Consider the following 21,488-nt stretch of genomic DNA (forward strand, 5'->3'; position numbering starts at 1 on the left):
AAAGATCTTTTTTTTACTTAAAATAAAAACGTGTAAAACAATAGCTCTGTAAGCTGCAAACCTACTTTTCATTTATTGACATTCACCATGCTCAGAGTTCTGAGTCTAGGACCCAGGGGAAAACATGAAATGGCTGAGTGATTGAGAGAGTCTGGCGAAGCACGCTCTGATGCGGCATCAGCAGCTGAACTGGAAGCAGGAGATGGCCAGTTCCACTGTGGACCTGATGGAAGCCCTCCAGGGGCCTGACTCGGTCCCCGGGCCACATGTTTGACACCCCTGTACTAGGTGGTATACAGCAGGACTGGGCTACTCTCTGTGTACTCCATCTTTCTGTGTTATACCTCTGAGGATGGCAGTCACAGCTGCTGGCGAAACGTCAGGTACTACAATGCCAAGACCACAGCCATCCGGCCCGGAAAATCTACAACAACTAATGAACTCCAGCCCTGAAAGCCTTCGACAACATATTGTAATGGAACTGCCCCTTAAAAAATTAAATGCCCCCAAACAAAAAACAAATCCTGACTACGGGCCTGCTTCTATTGTCCCTGCAACAGTGGCCCAAGCACAGAAGGATTTTTCTAATGTCTTTATCCCACATTACTCCCAATAGCTTCGTATTTCTCTACTCAGAAGCTGCTGTTTCAATTGTTTGCCTCACCAATGGGAGGGAAGCTTTTATAAAAGATGACCTTTTCACGACAGGTCCCTTCTATGGCAAGAGACAGTCCTGATGTAACTCATGTGCTGGTTGTTAGCGCTTTGAGAGGACTGTGATTTAGGAGCTGTTGTTCCGGGGATCCACCCTCAAGCCTTTTCCCGAGGGCAATTTTGCACAATTTTGGCATTTTAAAGCCAGAGTACAAGTAGAACAGAAGCTGCGGTGGCTCAAGTGGTTAAGACGCTGAGCTGCAGGCTGTGGAAGGTCAGTAGTTCAGCAGTTCAAGACCCGAGTGTGCCGCATGATGGAGTGAGCTCCCGTCTCTTGTTCCAGCTCCTGCCAACCTAGCAGTTCGAAAGCAAGAAATTGCAAGAAGATAAATAGGTACCACTTCAGTGGGAAGGTAACAGTGTTCCGTGCACCTTGGTGTTTAGTCATGCCGGCCACATGACCACGGAAACGTCTTCGGACAGCACTGGCTCTTCGGCTTTGAAATGGAGATGAGCACCGCAACCAGAGGTCATTTCGGGGGGGATCGCGGGGGATCGCAGTTCCCCCGGGTGAGGTACAGGGGGCGGGGCACATGACGAAGCCCCGCCCCCTGCTTCCGGCCCTCATTCAGCCAGGAGGAGGCAGGAGAAGAGGGAGGGTAAGTTGCTTCCTCCCCGTCTCTCCCCACCCCTGCCTGCCTGGGGCTAGGGAGGGCCTTCGCGGGGCTTCCTTGCACTCCCGCCAGCCTTGCAGGTCCACCGCCGGGCCCCTCATGGGGCTCGGCAGGGGAGCTGCAAGGCCGGCGGCGGCGGCCTGGACCGTTGGGGGCGGGGGGTGTGGCCTTATGACATACTTCCGGGGATGTCAGGGGTGTGTGGCATATGCTAATGAGTTATGCTAATGAGTTCCCCTAGCTCTTTTTCTACGAAACGACCCCTGACCGGAACCCTAGAGTCGGATTCGACTCCCGGTCTGCTCACCCCCCCCATCCCTTGGCTTGCCGGCTGCCCGGAAGAACCTGGCAACCCTCGTGGGAAAGCTGCATGTGTCGCATGGGCATCCCCAGTCTCTCAGGAGGCCCTGCAGCCCCATGAAAGATCGGGAAATCCCTCCCAGTGCCTCTTGGGTTCTGCCCTGCTCAAAGGTGGCTAGGGTTGCTGGCTCTGGGCTGGGAAGTACCTGGAGACTTTGGGGGTGAGGCCTGGGAAGGGCGGGGCCTGGGGACTTGAGCAAGGCATAACGCCACAGAGTCCACCTTCCAAGGAAGCCATTTTCTCCAGGGGAACTGACTTTAGTCATCTGGAGGTCAACTCTAATAGCGGCAGATCTCCAGGTGCCACCTGATGGCTGGCAACCCTAAATGTTGTCCAGTTGGTGATGCCTGCTGCCCACCACCCCATGGATGAGCACATCTCCCCTTCCTTCCAGCCTGTCCCTGAAGCCCTGGCACTGAGCTGGGTAAGGACGGCTTGGCCCAGAAAGGGATGGGCTGCCCAAGAGCTGCTTGGTGTCGAAGCGCAGTTTCTGGTGCCTTTTTTCTGTTGTGCAGGTAAAAAGAAGAGAAGAAGAAGAGATTGGATTTATACCCCGCCCTTCACTACCCAAAGGTGTCTCAGAGCAGTTTACAAACTCCTCTCCCTTCCCCTCCCCACAACAGACCCCCCATGAGGTAGGTGGGGCTGAGAGAGCTCTTGACAGAAACTGCTCTTTTTCAAGAACAGCTCTTATCAGAACTATGGCTTGCCCAAGGTCATCCAGCAGGTGCAAGCGGAGGAGTGGGGAATCAAACCCGGTTCTCCCAGATTAGAGTCCGCGCATTTAACCACCATACCAAACTGGCTTGTCCAGGCCAGGGTGTGTTTGTGGTCAGGATGCCCATTGGGTTCAACTTCTAGGGAGAAGGGACCTGTTTCAGGAAGGGGAGGTGAACCAGGACATCTGGGTTAGGGATCAGCGGATTTCCCCAACTCCTTCATGATTAGGATTTGTCTTCCACTTTATTTCCATTCTGTTGCTTTGGTCTTCCCTCTTATTTCATAGAACCTCCAGAGCAGAACCGAGCGCACAAAAAGAGAGTGGTCCGTCCCCATTTCCACTGAAGTGACAGACTCAAGAATTCTTTCTTTAAAAGTTCCATCGGCGCCTCGTGTCCACGGCACCAAGAAAAGAGCATCCTGGGAAAAGCACGCCCCTTTGTAGCAACAGACTAGCAAATGGACAAAGAACTCCTTCCTAAGTATCTCTTTCTGTGTCCAAAGACTTTTTCCCCAGAGGTTTTTTGGCACATTAGAAGTCTCATTTCAATGCGGTTTCTTTTTTTTGTTTGTTTGTTCCTCTATGCAGAAGAAGGCTATTGTACTTTTCTGAAACACAGAAACGAAAATAATAGAAACACCTTCAAAACTAGCTCTTTGGGTGCCAAAAAGATACAAAAAAATACTCATTTTGGCACACACAAAAATCCCAGTTTTGAAGCCGTTTCTTCCGATTATCTTTTTTTTCCTTCGTGCAACATATAGGTATGCTTTTCCTGGGATCTCGGTATATACTGTCTGACACTAGGGAGGAAAATTCATTTAAAATGCAACAAACACACACCCGGACTGTGTCTATATGATCTCGTATAGCTCAAGTTTTGATCCAAAGAGACATCTGATGGAGGGGGGGGGGGGGGACACCAAGACTCATCCATGAAAACCAATCCTCAATCAGATTTCATTCTCTTCTCTAATCTGTAGCTGGATGATTACAGATAAACTCTGTGTTGGGAAATACCTGGAGATTTTGGGGGTGGAGTCTGGTGAGGGCGGAGTTGGGGGAGGGGAGGGACCTCAGCAGGATATAAGGCCTTAGCATCCATCCTGCAAAGTAGCCATTTTCTCCAGGGGAACTGGTCTTGGTCGCCTGGAGATCAATTGTAATGTTTATTTATTTTTTGTGGCAGATCTCCAGGTGCCGCCTGGAGGTTGACAACCCTAGAAGAAGGTGAATTGAGACTCCCACTCCGAGAGGCAAACTGAGATTAGAACTCAGAGATGGTTGCTGGGTCAGGTGGGTATGAAGAAAAAAGGCACCATTTCTGGTTATCCCAGTGAAGCCAAGGAGAGCAGAGATAGTCAACTGCAGGAAGGATGATGTCATGCTAGAACTTGGGCCATCCAATGAAGTTGATGGGCATTAGATGGAGAAAAAGGAACTACTCCTTTACTTGGCAAGGAATGAACTTTTGGGATCCAGTGCCAGTGGATATAGTGGATATCTGTGGCCAGGGCTTTTTTGGTAAAAAAGCCCAGCAGGAACTAATTAGCATAATAGCCCACACCCAACAGCAGAGACTCATTAGCATATTAGGTAATTTGTGACCACCCAGGCAAACTTTACCCACATTCCATTTTCTTATTTTATACCATGCTTTGGAAGAACAAACAATACATACAAATTACAAATCATGAATGGATAGCCTACCTGACTAGGGCTGGATCCATGCACAGGAAAATGCAGAAGGTGAAATTTTACAGAAGTACATCCTAACCACACCTCTCGAACATCGTTGGTGAGCATACAAATCAGTCTGTCCACCTTCAGCGCTTTCAGAGTCAGTGGTGTAATGGTCTAATCTGGGAGAACCGGGTTTGATTCCCCACTCCTCCACATGCAGCTGCTGGTGTGACCTTGGGTCAGTCACAAGTTCTCTCAGAGCTGTTCTCTCAAGAGCAGTTCTCTCAGAGCTCTCTCAGCCCCACCTCCCTCACAGGGCGTCTGCTGTGGGGAGGGGAAGGGAAAGGAGATAGTAAGCCGCTCTAAGACTCCGAGTAAAGGGCAGGGTATAAATTCCTGCCAACCTAGCAGTTCGAAAGCAAGAAATTGCAAGTAGATAAATAGGTACCACTCCAGTGGGAAGGTAACAGCGTTCCATACACCTTGGTGTTTAGTCATGCCGGCCACATGACCACGGAAACGTCTTTGGACAGCACTGGCTCTTCGGCTTTGAAACGGAGATGAGCACAGCAACCCTAGAGTCAGAGTTGACTGGCTTTCGAGCAAGGGAACCTTTACCTTTACCCAGGGGTCATTTCCTGCAGGAGCGCACAGGAGCGGAGCTCCGGCAGTAAAGAGCCCAGGGGCTGGGCACATGCAACAAGCCCCACCCCCTGTTCCCAGCAGCCCTCAGTCAGAGCAACAAGCAGCCAGGTAAGTTTCAGAGCCCCCCCCGGCCCCCCGGTCCAAAACAGTCCAGTGGCACCTTTAAGACCAAGTTTTATTCAAATACAAGTTCTCCCTCCTCTGCGAGGACAGATTTGCACGTCCCCCCCCCAATAGCTAGCAATCCAAAACAGTCCAGTGGCGCCTGAGCGGTGGGCAGCCCCGTAGCTAGGGCTTTTTTGTGGAGGGGGCCTCAGGGGTGGTGGAGCTCATTAAATCAAAGTTAATTGCATTAATTCACTTTGGGGCCAGCCCAGAGGGGAGGGGGCCTGGAAGAAAAGCTAGGGGGCCAGGCCTCATGGGCCCCACTTTAGCTACGGGCCTGGCGGTGGGTGTTGCCTTCTGACACACATCTGTTGATGTCAGGGTGTGTGGCATATGCAAATAAGTCATGCTAATGAATTATGCTAATGAGCTCCTGCACCTCTTTTTCTACGAAAGGACCCCTGCCTTTACCTATAAATTCAATCTCCTCCTCCTCCTCTTCTTCTTCTCACATGCTAAAACAATGCAGTTTCAATCCACTTCAGCGACCATTTGCAAGTAGATCTTGCCATTTCACGCAGTAAAATCCAGTTGCAAAGTGCACTGAAAGTGGACTGAAAGTGCATTATTTAGTGTCTGTGAAAGTGCCTTCTTGTCTCCCTATATGATTTCATGAGCTGTCCAAGACCAGTCGGACCACACCATAAGTTTGAGCTTTCCCACCATCTTGTGCTTCCCTTCTTGATGTGTGAGATGCCTAGCAAACGGCAGGCCTGCCTTCTTCTCGGGAGCCGGCGCTATTTTATTAATGGAGTCATCTGGCAGGAAGGGGGAAATTTCATTGCTTCAGCCAGCCTGCAAATTAAACAATATGGCTGAAGGAAAAATAGCTATAGAGAGGAGAATACATAATCATCGTCTTGTCATACGGGGCATCTAGGGATCCGGAGATATAGGAGTCTTTTATTACAGTTTACAGGCCCTGCTTTCCTAAGCTATCGCACGAGCAATAAATTCTGGTTTGGATACTAATTTGATGCATTTGAAAACCATGCCAGGGTGCACGTTTTGTTCCTGTCATGGAAATATGGAGAAGTAAGTCTACATATCATTTCCTTGGCATGTTGACGTCTCCAAAGATTTATACTCTTTGAAAACCCCTATTCTTGCTAAATGTACTGCATATGTAAGTTCCCTGTAATTTACTCAGAACTTGGCTGTCACAAATAATGTTAATATGACTGTTTTGATATGGCGCATAAAATTTATTTAATCGGCGACCTCGTTTTGAAATATATTCATTAGAAGGGCCGAATCAAAGCCGGGGACATTGGTCAAAGGGAGACAGAAACACACGCCCTGTCACCGCGGAAGGCTACGCTCATCTAGAGGGTGACGGCATTTGCAAAGTCATAAGGAATGAACCAGTTGAATAGATTTTGGTCAAATATCATGGTATTATCCGGATGGGAGGATCTTCTTATTGATTGGGCACTGGTTGAAAATTTAAAGCTTACGCTACATTTCACTAACGCCGTGACAATGAAAACCATGAGCAATGGTCTGTCAAATGTGAGAAAATTGCACTCTCCCTGTAAATAAAGGCACTGTTCATAATTCTATAAAAAGAGGGACGGCAGCATTTATCCTGGAATTAAGCCGTAATGAAGTGGAGCCCACATCCTGTGCTCTGAAAGAACGGGCTGGGGCGAGGGTGTGAAATCCTTGTGTTCGTTACCAGTCTTCTGCAAGAGATCACATGATTCGAATCCACCCGAGGAAGCAGTGGATGTGGTAGGGGGGATTGGGACCCATTGGCTCATCCACTTTTGGTGCTCTTGCATACAGAAAGCAGGACGCATAAGAATTTTTGGAACTGAGGCGTGATTACTTCTTTTAAAAAACGAGTGATTAAAATGTAGAATTCACTTCCAGAGGATGCAGAGGAGCCTGTGTGGTATAGTGGTTAAGAGCGGTGGACTGTAATCTGGAGAACCAGGTTTGATTCACTTCTCCACATGCAGCCAGCTGGGGGACCTTGGGTCAGTCACAGTTCTCTGAAAGCTGTTCTCTCCAGATGTTCTCTCAGAGCTCTCTCAGCCCCACCTAACTCACAGGGTGTCTTTTGTGTGGATAGGAAGGGAAGGTGATTGTAAGCTTCTTTGAGACCCCTTCAGGTCATGAGGCTGGGTATAAAAACCTCCTCCTCTTCTTCCTCTTCTTCCTCTTCTTCCTCTTCTTCTTCTTCCTCTTCTTCTTCTTGCCATGAGAGTAGAAAGCTTTAAAAGGGGGTTAAGTTGGATTCCAGTCCAATCACTGTTCCTTCAGCCCTTGTCATGAATAGGAGAACATAGCCAGGTAAAACAAACCAGGCAGGTGCCTCTGTAAATACACTGTGCTACAACCGCCACTAAATATTTGGCCACCTGTACAGTAACTTGATTTTCTACATCTCATAATAACCAAGACATTTTATCACCCGGGGAATCAAAGCCAGCGCCAAGTAATGGGAGAATTAAGTTTGACCTTAAATCTGAAAATACATCACCATCTAATACTACGTGGTCAATAGAGTCTATTCTATCTGAACCGCAGATACATAATCTATCAGAAGCTGTATGACATCTGAGACCAGTGGCACCTTTAAGAACAACGAAGTTTAATTCTGGGTGATGCAGAAGGTGCCTGCTCTGGCCTGCAGGCCCCATTTCCTCCCGACCCCCTCCTAGAGGCCAGGCTACAAGGGAGGCACTCAGCTAGCCCAGAGTTTTAACAGGAGCCTGGGTGATCGTGCAGCTGGCTAATTGGTAACAGCATTTAACTCTACACTCTGGGCAGTACTCTTTGTGGAAGCAACAAGTCAGCTTCACGCTGCTTGCATCCACTTCGGCTTGGCTCTTGTACGTAGACCTTTGGACCCCCGGGTTTGGACTTGGCTCTGTGTTTTGGCTCCTGACCCAGGCTTGGCTTTGGACTCTGCACTGTCTTCTTGACTTCTGACCTTGGCTTGTTTTGGACTCCCTTTGACTGGCACCTCAGCCTGTGACATTGCCTGTGACATTGCTTGCCTTCCCCCCTCCTGAGGCTCCCCTTTAAAATAGCGTGTCCAAAACAGTGGGGATCCGGATGGTACAAAGAACTGCTCCTTGTGTCAACAATGTAAAATATTTATTAAAAAGAAAATGTTTATAAGCATACTTCTATCACCTCACCAGATTGAAGCAAGGAAGAACAAAATAAACTGATAAAATGCAAATCCTCTGTCCCTCTACTATATATGCCCTAACTGATGGGAAAATAGGGCGGGCCCTTTAACTTAGCTTTTCTAATTCTGTAAAGATCTACCATTACCTTAAAGCTTGCTCTCAGCTCTTTAGGTCAGCTGCAGGGTCAAAAGAATGGCTGCCTGCTTGCAGGCCCCAGCTCAGAGTCTTCCTGCCAGCCACCTTCCAAAGGAAAGAGACCTATTTCCTGTTGCCCGAAGAATTTATTCTCTCTGTTCCTCCTCCCCCTTGACCCTGGTTAGCCAGGTCAAGGCATATTTTCCTATTGTCTCGAGGAAGTAGCTTCCTGCAACTTGTCTAACAATTAATGTCTCCACCTCTATTCCTTGCTTGGAGGGGGGGGGTGTGAACTGGCCATCCCATTGTCTCTAGCAAGACCCATTAACATGGGTTAATTCCCTCCCCCCTCCTGCTTGTTCTTAGAGGGGAAAATGGTTGAAATGCACATGGAAGGCTTTTGTTGCTTGCCAGGAGACAATGCATTTCTCCACAATGGGTGTAAGCTTTCGTGGGCATGCACACTTCTTCAGGCTACCCACCTGAATCTATCAGTAAATGGTATCCCTTGGTATCTTCCCACTGAAACTGCACAGCAGCACATTCAACTGTGCTAACATAAATGCCCTTCTATACCTTGGTATCGTCAGCAGAAGAAAATATTTTGGCATTTTAATCAGAGGGGGAATACCAGTAGTAAAAGTAGAACACACTCTCTAGGCTCTAGTGATTGTGCTTCTATAGCCTAGATCTAGAGCCAGTTTGGTGCAGTGGTTAAGTGTGTGGACTCTAATCTGGGAGAACCAGGTTTGATTCCCCACTCCTCCACTTGCATCAGCTGGATGACCTTGGGCCAGCCATAGTTCTGTCAGAGCTGTTCTTGAAAGAGCAGTTCTCAGTCAGAGCTCTCTCAGCCCCACCTACCTCACAGGGTGTCTGTTGTGGAGAAGGGAAAGGAATTTGTAAGCCGCTATGAGACTTTTAGTGAAGGGTGAGGTATAAATCCAATCTCCTCCTCTTCCTCTTCATCCTCCTCCTCCTCCTCTTCTTCTTAAGACAAAGCAGAATCAAGTAAAATTGTGATTTCCATAGGCTGGATGCTAAACCCATGTTCCCCATATTTTCATCATACATTCATTTCCAGATCCCCAAATCACTGGGTAGGTGAAATGGGACCCAATGTTCCCTCTAAGCTGTGGACGTGAGTGGCCGCTCATTAACACAGGAAGCCCCGGTCAGCAGCACTCTGGAGCCACGTAGGGTCTTGCGCTGCCCATTGCCCATTTTAAGATTACAGCGGTTATATTCTGCTCAGGTGAACTGCTCTGCTGAGTAGGGAAAATATTAGAGGGGACACTGAGACCTCGTCCCACAGATAACTTGTGTAAAACATAGCTTTGGAAGAACAGTGTTTAATTTGCTCTGTCCTTACACTCTGATTGTAATCTAAAATAGTCTTCCCGTGTAAGTCAAAGGCCGTTGATCAAGACTGTCTAGCTGGCTTGCAGTCTGCCTGGGTGGAGCGAATGACAGTTGGAAAGTATATGGAGGACAACAGTGCTCTCCTGAATAAAGGCAAATTGGGTAACGAAGGTTATTCTTCCTGCCTCTTTAAATCACTGTTTTAGAGCTAGGGAAATAGGAATGCAATTTATTCCCCTCAGTTAATTTTTTGTTCGCTCAGTAATTAGACAACTTGCTCACTATATGGTTTTCCTTTCTGTAATTAATGGTTCTAATTTCGAGTAAATGTTCCTTTTTATGAATTCGGTCTTTTTTTGTTGTTCTTCCAGCACTTTGTAAGCCATACATACCAAGGTACTGAGGAGATGGTGGGGAACACCCCTGCCTGGATTTGAATTACTACAATAGGATCAATTCGCAGAGCTTCCCACCGTGTCAAGGGTAAATCGGAGAAGGTGGCTAGGGAAATGTTTGTGCTCAATACATGAAGTGAAACCAGTGAAGAAAGGGTTTTGATAATGTCTCTCGGGGTTTGTAGAACAAGACTGGAGAACAAGACAGGCTAGGTTAATTCCACATCTCCGTGGCAGAATGAGGCTATTTGCAGGACCTGTATGTCATGCATATATATTATAATTATTTATCATTTATTTAATTTAAAATAAACCTGTCTGGTTGGACATAGGCAAACTTTTGTGGTTGGATAATGGGCTCTTCTGCATTCTCGTTTTTATCAGCAATGTGTCTCTGTTACTGTTTCCCCCCCCCTTTCTGCACATGTTTTGCTCCCTCTACAGGTCAGTTTGATATTACATCACTGTATGTCCAGCATATCTCCCTGCAGATTTACCGTAAAGCATTGTAATATTGAATCGACCACTAGAGGGAGCAAAACATGCGCAGAACAGAAAAAAACACCCCTAAAGCAACAGGAACACACAAGCAACAAAAATGAGAATGCGGAAGAACTCAACATCTCAGGCACGTAGCTACTGCATGACTTTTATTCTCATAGCTTTTCTGCTGTATTGAAAAATGAATCCCTGTGCTTGTCTACAAACAGAAAGCACCTCCCAGGTCCTCTACAATAGTACAATGATGCTGTAAAGTGCCTGTAAAGTGCTGTGCACAGAAATGTATAATTATTGTTAATTTAAATAATGTTGTATGTAGTGGGAACACTGGAAGTTCTTTTTGTCAGGTGATGCTCCTATCAGTTACCTGTCTATTAAGCCATTTGTTCCTTCATGATATTCAAAGCAGCGTTTCCTGAAACCAGAGAGCAAGGCACCAGAATAATGTTCAGAGCTAAATATTTCTGGTTGCTATTGAACAATTATTGCATTGGATGAATTATAGAACTATATTAAAGAATGGACTTCTTCTTGTTGTTGTTGTTCAGTCGCACAGTCGAGTCTGACTCTTCGCGACCCCATGGAACAGATCACGCCAGGCCTTCCTGTCTTCTGCCGTCCTCTGAAGTTTGCTCAATTTCATGTTCGAAAGAATGGACTACTCATCCTAATAAGCTCCCATGTGGTCATAAATACATCTAAAGGGTATGTGAAAGCAGGCTATAACAAAAATTGGGGGAATGTGAGACAAGCAGTTACCTCACTGAATAACCCATTTTTCAATGGTTATTTTAGCATGAAGCTCTAAATCTGGTTTTTTAAAATTCTTGCAGAGAGTTCCGTGGTGTCTCCATGATGAGAAGCAAGGAGGCAAAATCAAGTAAAGGCCTCAGCCTCTATTCCCTGTTGTTGGCCCTCCAGAGGAACTGGTTGGCCACTGTGTGAGACGGGATGTTGGACTAGATGGACCACTGGTCTGATCCAGCAGGGCTCTTCTTGTGTCTTTATGTTCTTATGTCCCCTGCCTCTTTGCCCTTACTTTTTACCTAGTCTTCCCTGCGTTTAATTCTTACCATCCCCTTTGATACACAGCCCCGTAACTAGGGACTTTTTTGGGAGGGGGCCACGGGGGGGCCGGCAGCTAATTTAATCAAACGTTCCAGAGCAAGTGTGTGTGGGTAATGCCCAGCAGCTACAGGACTCACGTGTACACCAACCACTGGGCGGTGAGGATAAGTGGCGGGCTCCCCGAAGCCAACAGGATAGCTAGCAAGTAGGGCTACATCAATATAGGTAATCCTCTGGTGGTGGCAGCCTGCCACGCGCTCTCTCGCCACTCCAAACACTTTTCTTGACTTCTCTTTTCTTCTGGTGACCCCCTTTCCGAGATGTCTCCTTTCCTTAACACCTTCGTTTCGGTCTCTTCATTTCTGCTACCTTTTTCTTCCTCTCGGCTTTTCTCAATTTTTTTTTAACTTCTTTCCGTTTCTGCCTTTGACTTGGCCCTGTTTCCGCAGGAACCCTGACCCGAGCAGAGTTTTACCCAGGTCTACTCAAGCTGCTTGACGCCCAGGAAAGCGCTTTTTAAATTAGTCCGCCACACACACACACACACACACACACACCCTGTATTTTCTGGCTCAGCCCTTCCGATCTCCCTTTCCTTTCCTTTCCCAGAAAACCTTGTTGTGTTTGTTGTGTTGGTTTCGCGAGGGATTTTGGGGTTTCAAGTCAGTTTCAGCGCGGTGGTCAATTGCACGCCACAGCACCCCCAGCTGCTTCTTTCCCTCTCTCACTTTTGACATCCTGCATAAATTACCCCCCCCCCACCCCGGTTCACAACTTAAAAAAAAGGTGTGGCTGTCTTCCACCCCGGGTCTTTGCAGTCCGAAGAAGATTTAAGTGGGGGTGTTTCCCAGTCAGGGTGCAAAGCGGCACACAGGTGGTGAATTGAGGCACTTCGGGGACAGCCCGGGAGGGAGGTGGCCCAGAAGAAATGCGAGGTGGCTGGGCCCCGCGGGCCCTGCGTTAGCTACTGGCCTGTTGATACAGCAACACCGATCACATCTCAAATTGATTTTTTTTAAAATGATGTGACAGACATAATTTCACACTCTTTTCGGGATCATGAGAGAGGATCTGTTGCTTTTGTCCTTTCTTACTTGAAGGGTTAAAAAGGTACAGGAGACACTCCTGTGCAGACACACCTTATTGGTACCAGAGGTTCTATCCATGTGTTTCCAAGCAAGGAAGGATGGGACAGAGATGGAAGATTAATACACGCGCCCCTTTCCTCCCTTTCTATGGCATGGGAAAAAATTGCTAGAAGGCTCTTGAAATCTCTGTCTTTGGTGTATAATTTAAGGCACTATACCTCCTTCCCGGGTGATAAAGTGTTGAATAAAGAAAACAGCTGCGACTAGACAAGTTATACAGCCTACATTTGCTGCTCACAGAAAACCCAAATAAGCAATTTAAGCCAATTAGGTATGTACTACAAGTCATTTTGCTGGGTGTTCCATGATATTTTCCCTCCCCTGTCATGGCCTATATATTTCTCTGGCACCTCATGTTCAGGCTTTTCCTTCATAAAATAGCCAAGTCAGAATTTCTCTCTCTCCAGCAAGCAGAAGGATCTCTCTCTCTCTCTCTCTCTCTCTCTCTCTCTCTCTCTCTCTCTCTCTCTCTCTCTCTCTCGCTCTCTCTTGCCGGTGGTACATCACCCATGGTGTGTAATAGCACCATAAGAAATAGAAGGCTCTTAGTCTAAGCCCAAAATATTTAGGTTGTGTGCACCCTGGAGTCACATCCGAAGAATGTATTGAGAAGACAGCAGAACATGATATCTCCTCAGCGGGGGTATCCAAAAATCCTTTATAGTGCTCATAGGTTTTATCACTTTCAGGTGGTGACAGAAAATCATTAAAAGCACAAGTCTCTCCTGCCCAGCAGCGACAAAGAAAATATTACGGCTTATCAATTACGGCTGAAGAATTGTCATTGAACTCCAGCAGGAAGCAAAAGGTTCATGGGGTCAGTCACACTTCTGAATAAGTGTTCGTGTTTTTGTTGGACACGTGGCGAGGAGACGCTGAGGAGGACTCAGATCTGGCTACAAAAGTTTTGACTCTGGATAGATCAAATGGAGCCTCAACTCTCCCTAGAAGCTAAAATGATTAAACCGAGGCTATCGTACTTCAGTCACATGATGAGAAGACAAGAGTCACTGGAAAAGACAATCATGCTAGGAAAAGTAGAAGGAGGAGGAGGAGATTGGATTTATAACCTGCTCTTCACTATCCAAAGGAATCTCAGAGCCGCTTACAATCTCCTTTCCTTTCCTCTCTCCACAACAGATACCCTGTGAGGTAGGTGGGGCTGAGAGAACTCTTTTGAGGACTGCTGTTTTGAGAACAGCTCTGAAAGAAGTTGTGACTGACCCAAGATCATGCCAGCGGTTGCATGTGGAGGAGTGGGGAATCAAACTCAGTTCTCCCAGATTAGAGCCTGCGTTCCTAGCCACTACACCAAACTGGCTCTTGGCAGAAAGGCAGCAGGAAAAGAGGGCGACCCAACAGGAGTCCCTGCTGGTGGACCTCCTGATGGCACCTGGTATTTTTGGCCACGGTGTGACACACAGTGTTATACTGGATGGCCTATTGGCCTAATCCAACACGGCTTCTCTTATGTTCTTATGAGGTGGATTGACTCATCAAGGGAAGCCACAGCCCTCAGTTTGCAAAACCTGAGCAAGGCTGTTAGCAATAGGACAATTAAAGCCCTATATGGTCAGGGGCCTACATACCTAAGGGACCGCCTTTCCCCACATGTTCCCCAGAGAACACTATGATCGGGGTCCCAAAACTGTCTGGCCCTTCCGGGCCCCAAGGAAACCAGGCTAGCTTTGACAACAACCAGGGCCTTCTCAGTGGTGGCTCCATACTGGTGGAATGAGCTCCTGGAGGACATCAGGGCCCTGCAGGATCTTTTACAGTTCTGCAGGGCCTGTAAGATGAAGCTCTTCCATCAGGCCTTTGATTAGGGAGCCGTACTATGCTGACTGCAAACTTGTGAATGCTGCAAACGTCTGCCATCGTTATACCAGTTGTACTAGCACTTTATAACTTGTTATATTTAGGATTATATTGTTGTGATTTTATTAATTTTCTTGTTTTAGTGTTTTATACAGTTTTTGTAAGCCGCCCTGAGACTGCTTTGCAGAGAAGGCAGGATATATGTCAAATAAATAAATTTTGGAGGACATTCATTCATAGAGTCTCCATAAGTCGGAAGCAACTCAACAGCACTTAACACACACTGAGAAAGATCAGGAAGGTAGAAAACACAAGACATTCTGTTACTAGGTGTGTTCAGGGACACATGTGTACCGTTGATATGTCACTTGGAATCAGGCCTGCTTTCCAGTTCTGGCCAAATCCACCTAACGACAACCTGAACCTAAGGCAGAAACCATCTTTCAGTCACCTCTTTGTCCTAAATCAGTTGCTGGTTTAGGTTCTACTCCAGTGTAAGAGAATGCCCACAGTCCTAGCAGTGACGAAGAGAATTGGCTAGAAAGGTTTTCTTGGCAAAGTACCAAGGCACTATTACCAGCTTGTAAGGAATACTGAGAGCCAAATACTGAGAATGTTTATTGACGGAAATAGCGAGCAACTTAGCTAGGAGATTATTCACCCAAGCAGTCAAAATAATAGTCTTTCCATCATGAGATGGATTGACTCATTGAAGGAAGCCACAAGGGCCCTCGGTTTGCAAGACCTGAGCAAGGCTGTTAATGAAAGGGCATTTTGGAGGACATGGATTCATACAGTTGCCATAAGTTGGTAGCAACTTGACGGCACTTAATACATGCCCAGTGACTGCCGGCATTAGAAGGCCCATGTTAAAAGCCAGATGCTCCAGTTAATCATATGTAGACTGTGCAATATATTCTCCACAACTGCCCATTAGGGTTGCCAAGTAAAAATATCCTACTGACGGGGGAGCCTCGCCGGGCTCCGGGAGCCATTCCTTGATGCGCGCACCGGAATTGACGTGCGACGTCCATCACGTTGAAGGCGTGGCCCCGATTGTCGGAGGGAAAACCCGTCCCCACTTGGCAGCCCTACTGTCCATACACCTGTCTTCTCCGTTGTGGCCCCCACCTCGTGGAATGGCTTGCCTGAAGAGGTCAGTGTCAAACTTGATGCCTTGTTTGTCATGTTGTTCTGAGGAAATTCCAGAGGGGGAAGGAGTGAGAATAGCTTTATTGTAGGGCAATGCATCTCATATAACTTTCTGAAGATACCTCCCTTTCTCAGGGATGTCGGTCAAATGGCCTGGGTCTGTGCTTACCGCTGTGGCTTAGATAACGTACGGGTGATTTACAGGTGGGGGGTTGGAAGCGCACTGGTTAGGCAGGAATGAGTGGGCAGTGTTATTGGAGGGGACTACATTTGAGCCATGTATAACTGGGGTGTGTGTTTCGTGCTAGAACTTCAGTTCTGACTCAACAACATTCTTAGCTTGTAGGGTTGCCAAGTCCATCTTCCACCCCCAGCGGGGAACTTTGGGGGCGTTCCTGGAGGGGGCGGAGCATCCCCAATGTGATGACATCACGTTGGTGACGTCCGTCGCCCCCCCCCCCCCCCCGCCGGAGCTCCAAAAACTCCCGTTCCCGGAACTGCACTTAAAGGAGCTGGCGTTTCCCTTTTAAGAGCGCGAAGCTGGCATTCCCCTGTAAGCTTGCGGAGATCGGGCTTGGGAGGAAACACGGGTTCCACACACTTAAAGGGAGAGAGGGGGGGGGGTGGGGGTGTGGGGGGCGGGGGGGGGGGTCGAACCCCCCAAAAAACGGGGGACCCCTGGCAAACTGTGGGGGTTGGCTACCCTATTAGCTTGGTATTTATTCTTCAATAAAGAAATCAGCTTCAGTGAGCGTTGTTGAGAGTAACTTTGCCCAAGAGTCTGACAGTCAGGAAGGCTCCCAATACGGTAGCACTGTCGTGAATGATCCACAAAGTTACTTAGATAAATTATTAGGGGCTGTGGTCTATACGACTGTGTCTAGCTTTCCGAAGCTAGGATTCTGTAGTGTTTGCCATGGTAAGAATTATGTTCTGCTTCAGTTCTGTTTTTAGAATTTTGATTGGTTCTACAGCCCTAATCCTCTTGCATGGTTTATTGAATGTCCCATCCTGCTGAATGTATCGACTCACTCCGTGTAATCCACCTTGAGTCCAAGTGAGAAAGGTGGACTATAAATAGATAAATATCCCACTCAAGAGGAGGAGGCCGGAGGCCAAAGCAGCTGAGTGAGGGGGGAAAGCTAGGGTTGCCAGTCTTGGTCTGGGAGTCTTCTGGCACACATGCTTCGTTTGTGCACTTCCAAGTGATGTCATCGTGCAGGGGATACACTAGCATTTTTTTGGGGGGGGAATTCTATGGGCACCATAGAGTTTTTGCCCAATTGCTAGAGCATCCCTCATGCGATGGGCCCAGTGAGATGAGGTCACCTCTGGGTGACATCACCATGCCGGGCATGTCGGGCGGGATGGGGCTCTTTGGGGGTGGGGCTTCCCTGCCTGCCAGTGAATTGGGCCCCCCGAAGCAGAGAAAACCCCGCCCCCATCGGGGGGGTGGCAACCCTAGTAAAAGCAGTGGCTAGATTTACTTATCGGACTAGGCCGAGGTAGAAGATCCAGGCTGTAAAGGAGGACTTAACCATCATGAAGCACAGGACCATTCCACCCAGACAGTGAGAAACACAGAAGTAATCCAAGGACAGTCCATGTGAAGATGTGGCAGATGAAGGACTTAAGCTGCTATATAAACGTGGGGAGTTTGGAGTCAAATTAAAAGCACCCTTTTTAGTTCAGTCCCCTTTGGAGAATTAATGTCTCCCCCCACACGTTAAACAGCAAGACCGCTGACTCAAAAACAAAACATTTATGGCTTGCTGTGCTTGGAAAGAGGGATGGGGGCATGTGTCAGAATCGGACCCTTGCCTGGGTCATTGGGTCATTCTACTTGCAATTGTGACTCTCTGATGTACATAGCTTTGCTTTGCTGAATTCTATTATTGCTGCACCAGATATTCCCTCCCCACTTGTAGTTCCCAAGTTTCCTGTAGCACCTGCTGGCATTGTATCAATCTGTTTGCAAGGATCCTCCTCTGACATTCCTGAGGGAGGAGTGATTGAGACATGTCTGTGTGAACCTTAGATTAGCTGCACTTTTGTAACTCTGTGAGAGGAAGCCTCCTCCGTGAAGGCTAAAGAGAACATTAGCTGTTTCTACTTCTCATGGCCTTCAAGAGAGTATCAAATGATAAACATTCTCACCATTGTAATTGCACTGTATTAACCTGTCTAAATGCTATGTAATCATGACATATGAATGAGGGCTGGACCAGAGGTCTCATAGGTCCCTACTTTGTAATAATCTTCAGTTCTGTCAAAGAGTTCAATTTTACTGCAACCAGCTGCAAGAGTTCAATTTTACTGCAACCAGCTGAGCTCTGAGCAGGAGCAGGAGAGAGAGCTGTGAGAGTGGTGAGTGGGTTTCTTTTACTTGCTTTCAGCTGAGAGAATTCAGCTAAGGATATTTTGTGGGAAAACTGTGTTTAGCATTGTGTGGAAGCACTTAGAGTTCTTGCAGAGTCCTGGCTGATTGCGTGTGGGAGAGGAACGGGCATTGTTTGACTGGGATTGCCTGTAATTGAGAGGAAGTGGAAGGGGCATTGTTTTGCCTGTGATTGAGTGCCTGGGTGAATTTGAATTTGAATAGCTGCTGCCTGACCTCTGCTGGGGGAGGCCTCTATTTAAGGAAGCACCTTGGCAGAGGCACGAGCTAAAGGGCTCTTTGCCTGTGGCTCTTAGACTAGGGGCTCTGTAAGAAGCCCAAAAAGAGCCAGAAAGACAAGGCCCTAGGCTCTTTGTCTTTCCCGTAAAATAATTTGACTTGATAACAAAACCCACATAAATACCAAGGGTTTAAAAGGGGGATTATATTTATTTATTTTAAAAGAATTATGAAGCCAGAATGCCAGCAGGGGGTTGGGGGCTATCCAGTGTTTTGCACGGAGTGTCACATGTATGACTATCTGCCCACTGGGCAGAAGTCTTGGGTGTGTCCTCGGTGCAAGGAGCTCCTGGTTCTCAGGGAACGTGTGTGCTCCCTTGAGGCCAAGGTGGCTGACCTGGAGAAGCAGAGACAGTCAGCTAGGCACACAGAAAAGACTCTCGGGGACTTGTTAGCTACGTCCCACTCTGGATCTGGCAGCCCCGCTGCTGTCAGGGAGCATGAGGGTCTAGGGGAAACAGGGCACCATGCTGAGGATAAGGGGAATGTGCCCTCAGAAGGGACCTCTTCCCCAGCTGGTGAGCGGCTCTCCTTTTGCACCAAGGAACCATCCCTGAGCAGGGTGGGAGGGGGGCTCTTGGTAGTGGGTGATTCGATCCTTAGGCAGGTAGACAGCTGGGTGGCGAACCCGCGTACTGACCGTATGGTGACTTGCCTGCCTGGTGCGAAGGTAGCGGACATTACGCGTGTTTTAGATAGGCTGGTAGATAGTGCTGGGGAGGAGCCAGTGGTCGTGGTGCATGTCGGCACCAACGATGTGGGGAAATGCAGTCGTGAGGTCCTGGAGGAGAAATTTAGGCTGCTGGGCAGGAAACTTAGGTCCAGGACCTCCAAGGTAGCCTTCTCAGAAGTGTTACCTGTTCCACGCGCAGGGCCGGAGAGACAGGCAGAGATCAGGAGTCTCAATGCGTGGATGAGACGATGGTGTAGGGGGGAAGGGTTCAGGTTTGTTAGGCACTGGGATACTTTTTGGAACAAGAGGGAGCTGTACAGGCGAGACGGTCTCCACTTGTCCCGAGAAGGAACCAGGCTGCTGGCACTTAAAATCAAAAAGGTGGCAGAGCAGCTTTTAAACTGAATATTGGGGGAAAGCCGACAGGAGATGAAAAGTCTCTGGTTCGGGTTGGCTCATCTGAGAGAGGTGAGGGGGTACCGGTTGCTTTTCTACAGGGAGGTGGATTGAAATTGTCCACAGAGGCCATGGCTGGTGACATGGACTGCCGGACAACGACTCGAGATAGCAAGAGGAAGGATGCAGGCTTAACTTGTAAGGGAAATTACAGCTGTTTCTATACAAATGCTAGAAGTGTCCGAGGTAAAATCGGGGAGTTGGAGTGCTTGGTGTCGGAGGGAAAAATAGACATTGTGGGTATTTCTGAAACTTGGTGGGATGAGGAAAATCAGTGGGACACAGTGATTCCCGGTTATATATTATATCGGAAGGATAGGGGGGGAAGGGTTGGAGGTGGGGTAGCTCTGTATGTCAGAGAGGGTATAAAGTCTAGAAAGATTGAGAGGCTAAGTGAATTGGATTCGCTTCTGGAAGTTCTATGGGTTGAAATAGGGGGGCCAAAAGGAAACTTAACACTGGGAGTTTGTTATCGCCCACCAGATCAAAAGATAGAGGAGGATTATAAAATGATGAATGCCTTAAAGATAGCAACTAGACAAAAACACTGTGTAATAATAGGTGATTTTAACTACCCACACATTGATTGGGTCAATATGTGTTCTAGCCGGGAAAAAGAGATTGAGTTTCTAGACACTCTAAATGACTGTGCTATGGAGCAGATGGTCACGGAACCTACCAGGGGAGAGGCGATCCTTGATTTGGTCCTAAGTAACACTCAAGACCTGGTGAGAGATGTAAAAGTGATTGCACCGCTTGGAAACAGTGATCATAATGTTGTTGAGTTCATCATTTGTACAAATAGAGAATTGGCCAAAAAGACTCACACAACCATTTTTAACTTTAAAAGGGGTAATTTCTCTGATATGAGGGGACACGTGGGGAGGAAACTGAAAGGAAAAGTAGAAAGGGTCAAAACAATTGGGGAAGCTTGGGATCTATTTAAAACTACGATCCTAGAAGCTCAAAAAATATATATTCCGCAGGTTAGGAAAGGCACAAACAGGTATAGGAAAAAGCCTGCATGGTTAACAAACAGAGTAATGGAGGCTGTAAAAAGTAAAAAGAATTCCTTTAAGCAGTGGAAAGCTAGTCACAGTGAGGCTGATAAAACGGAACACAGGCTATGGCAAATAAAATGCAAGTCTGAGGTCAGGCAGGCAAAAAGGGAATATGAGGAGCATATAGCAAAAAACGTAAAAACCAACAATAAAACTTTCTTCAAATACATTAGAAACAGGAAACCAGCCAGGGAGGCAGTGGGGCCCTTGGACGACCAAGGGGTAAAAGGAGTATTGAAGGATGATAGGGAAATGGCTGAGAAGCTAAATGCATTTTTTGCCTCCGTCTTCACTGTGGAAGATGAGAAGTGCTTGCCCACTCCAGAACCACTGATTTCAGGAGGGGTGTTGAAAGACCTGAGTCAGATTGAGGTGACGAGAGAGGAGGTCCTAAAACTGATAGACAACTTAAAAACTGAAAAATCACCAGGCCCAGATGGCATACATCCGAGAGTTCTGAAAGAACTCAAATGTGAACTTGTAGATCTCCTGACAAAGATATGTAATCTTTCCTTAAAATCTGCCTCCATTCCTGAGGATTGGAAGGTAGCTAATGTCACTCCCATCTTTAAAAAGGGTTCCAGAGGAGATCCGGGAAATTACAGGCCAGTCAGTCTGACGTCGATACCGGGTAAATTGGTGGAAACCATTATTAAGGAAAGAATTAGTAGGCACATAGATGAACAAAACCTATTGAGGCAGACTCAGCACGGTTTCTGTAAGGGAAGATCTTGTCTCACTAACCTGTTAGTGTTCTTTGAGGGGGTGAACAAACATGTGGACAAGGGGGATCCAATAGATATTATTTACCTTGACTTCCAGAAAGCTTTTGATAAAGTTCCTCATCAAAGGCTCCTAAGTAAGCTCAAAAATCATGGGATAGAAGGACAAGTCCTTTTATGGATCAAAAACTGGCTAGTTCATAGAAAACAGAGAGTGAGTGTAGGTGGGCAATTTTCTCAGTGGAGGGTGGTAAGCAGTGGGGTACCGCAG

Source organism: Gekko japonicus, unplaced genomic scaffold, assembly GCF_001447785.1.
Source record: "Gekko japonicus isolate JY-2015 unplaced genomic scaffold, Gekko_japonicus_V1.1 scaffold891, whole genome shotgun sequence".
NCBI lineage: Eukaryota > Metazoa > Chordata > Lepidosauria > Squamata > Gekkonidae > Gekko > Gekko japonicus.